This window comes from Priapulus caudatus, unplaced genomic scaffold (assembly GCF_000485595.1).
Source record: "Priapulus caudatus unplaced genomic scaffold, Priapulus_caudatus-5.0.1 Scaffold1744, whole genome shotgun sequence".
Classification (NCBI taxonomy): domain Eukaryota; kingdom Metazoa; phylum Priapulida; class Priapulimorpha; order Priapulimorphida; family Priapulidae; genus Priapulus; species Priapulus caudatus.
Window position 1 is genome coordinate 9841 of NW_014578805.1, and position 3417 is coordinate 13257.

Consider the following 3417-nt stretch of genomic DNA (forward strand, 5'->3'; position numbering starts at 1 on the left):
TCTCTCTCTCTCTCTCTCTCTCTCTCTCTTTCTGCCTAAAGCTAATCTGCATGTTGCCTGATGCCATTTTCGCGGTTGTTTCCACCATGGCAACCGGCAATGTTAATGAGGGAACACGACTTCTATTCCCAGGCGACGTCGCTGCAGCCCGACACGGCGTCGCCCCCTGCTGCGCGTATGAAGCCCTCAGTATTCGATCGTGGGCAGTGCTAACGCAGCCTTATTGCTTACGTGTTACTGCGTAGTCGCACGTACCCACATCTCTCTTCTCAGGGAAAAAAATAAAATTTATTTTTCGGGGGCTACTTTTCAAGCTCGCGTGCATGAAAATAGCACTCTAAAATTTGGTTTGCATTGAACTCGATGCAAATTTACGTGCTCTTTTTGGCATTTCCGGTGCTCTTTTTGGCATTTCGGGGGCTAAATCGCCGTGTATTTTTTTCACTGTACTCTCTATCGGTGTGCGTCGTTAAACGCTATGTTGTGCGACCGCTACGCACTATAGTAGGTGTTGGCCGAGTTGAGCCTGAACTGGCAGGAGGCTAGTTGAACCCCGCATGGAGCAGGAGGCAGGGCAGGAGGCAGGGAACCTGGCCCGGTGGCACATGCGCATGTGCCACGGGGGCCAAGTTCCCTGACTCTTGCTCTTCCCTTCTGCTCTTCTTCTATCCTGCTCTTCTTTCCTGCTCTTCCCTCCTGCTCTTCCTTCCTGCTCTTCCCTCCTGCTCTTTCTTCCTGCTCTTTCCTCCTGTTCTTCCCTCCTGCTCTTCCCTCCTGATCTTCCTTCCTGCTCTTCCTTCCTGCTCTTCCCTCTTGCTCTCCCTTCTGCTCTTCCATCCTGTTCTTCCCTCCTGTTCTTATCTCCTGCTCTTCCCTCCTGTTCTTCCCTCCTGCTCTTCCCTCCTGCTCTTCCCTTCTGTTCTTCCTTCCTGCTCTTAGTAAGAGCCTCTTCCCTCCTGTTCTTCCCTCCTGCTCTTCCTTCCTGCTCCTCTCTCCTGCTCTTAGTAAGAGCCTCTTCCCTCCTGTTCTTCCCTCCTGTTCTTCCCTCCTGCTCTTCCCTTCTGTTATTCCTTCCTGCTCTTAGTAAGAGCCTCTTCCTTCCTGCTCTTCCCTCCTGCTCTTCCCTTCTGCTCTTCTTTCCTGCTCTTCCCTCCTGTTCCCCCCTCTTGCTCTTCCCTCCTGCTCTGACGGCCTTTGTTTGCAATGCGTGGAAGCTGTCACTGTAGTGACAGCCGTTGTCAGTGCCCTTACGTTGCTGGCAGACGGACATTGACTCGTGTAAATAGATGGAGAGCTGTCGGGCCTCGTGGCTCTCGCTCTGTCAGCTGGGGTTTGTTTAGAGTGAAGGGGACTTAATAGCTCTAGAACTGTAGCCCTTCGCTCTGTCTGTGGCTAGAGCTAGAGCTATGGGACTTCCTAGCTCTAGGACTATAGCCCTTCGCTCTGTCTGTGGCTAGAGCTAGAGCTAGGGGACTTCCTAGCTCTAGAACTATAGCCCTTCGCTCTGCCTGTGGCTAGAGCTAGAGCTATGGGACTTCCTAGCTCTAGAACTATAGCCCTTCGCTCTGCCTGTGGCTAGAGCTAGAGCTATGGGACTTCCTAGCTCTAGAACTATAGCCCTTCGCTCTGCCTGTGGCTAGAGCTAGAGCTAGGGGACTTCCTAGCTCTAGAACTATAACCCTTCGCTCTGTCTGTGGCTAGAGCTAGAGCTAGGGGACTTCCTAGCTCTAGGACTATAACCCTTCGCTCTGTCTGTGGCTAGAGCTAGAGCTATGGGACTTCCGTGCGTGCGGTGACTGCAGTGATGGGAACCTTTTGCCGGCTGCACGAAGAACGCCTCCCCCCGTTCACCTCTGAGAGACGTGCTTCTTTCGTAATTGCAGACCGAGAACTTGCCTGGCGATTCGTAGCAATCGCGTGCCTATACGCGGCCTGCGCTGGAATTACACATTCATTTCATGATATTATGCGGCCCTTTCACTTTGCACGTGATTGCCGTCGTCACTGCATTAGACAGCGTGCGTGGCCGGAGTATTGATTCTGCAACTGATACGGTATTAATCACCTTGGATATGGCATGCGCTTGTTTGTACATGGCATGATTCATATTCCAGCGTATGTATGTGGGGCGTAATTATATTATCAGGAGGCAGTATTGATAGACTCCTGATATTATTACAATGGGTACGTACGGGAGCGCCGCGTGTGTGCGAATTATCGTATGCCGCCGATTTCTACGCTTGACGCCTGTACAACGCGAATACAAATTGCGGGTTCTTTTCTCACGCGCGTAGCCACGAATGTGTTGTCGTTGCCGTCATGGCGGCTTGCGCCGTGAGAGTGTGTTTAATCGCGTGTCGATTTCACGCCAGATACGCATGCGATGCGTATGTGCAGTGCTCGGCGTTGTAATTGAACGCGCGATTTTGCCATTGCGTGGTTATGTGTGTGCGGGTGGGGGTGGAGGGAGGCTGAAAGAGAGCTGACGCACGCGCCATCTGCCACTATCCTTTCTCGTTTGTCTGCCTGCCGCTGACGTTCGATTCGTTGCTGGCGGTTCGGAGCTCTAGCGTCTTGCCCGTGTGAGTCTACGAGGATATATTTGTTACAGTATAGGAGGTGCGGTGCCTTTACACTGTAGGGAGGCTGTCTGTCGCGCAGCCAAACGCCTCATCGTTTAATGAAGCCATTTCGACTTCCGGCAATGCGGGTGCCGGCAAAGTCGTAAAGCTGCTCGCGGGATCTTGCTCAGCTGCCGCCGTCGCTGCTCGGGTCGCCGCGAATTTTACGGGGCTTCTTTCGACGCGATTCGGAATTTTATGTATATAGCGGCGGCGACGCGTAAATTAGTTGCATCCGCCGCCGAGGTGCCACACGTGTGAAGCCGTACAGTGGGTGATGGTAGTAGTAGCAACAGCAGCAGCAGCAGCAGCAGCAATAATAGTGTCATCATCATCATCATCAGCAGCAGCAGCAATAGTGTCATCATCATTATCAGCAGCAGAAGCAGCAATAGTGTCATCATCATCATCATCATCATCAGCAGCAGCAGCAGCAATAGTGTCATCATCATCATCATCATCAGCAGCAGCAGCAGCAGCAATAGTGTCATCATCATCATCATCAGCAGCAGCAGCAGCAATAGTGTCATCATCATCATCAGCAGCAGCAGCAATAATAGTATCATCCTCATCATCAGCAGCAGCAGCAATAGTGTCATCATCATCATCATCAGCAGCAGCAGCAGCAATAGTGTCATCATCATCATCAGCAGCAGCAGCAATAATAGTATCATCCTCATCATCAGCAGCAGCAGCAATAGTGTCATCATCATCATCATCAGCAGCAGCAATAATGGTATCATCATCATCATCAGCAGCAGCAGCAATAGTGTCATCATCATTATCAGCAGCAGAA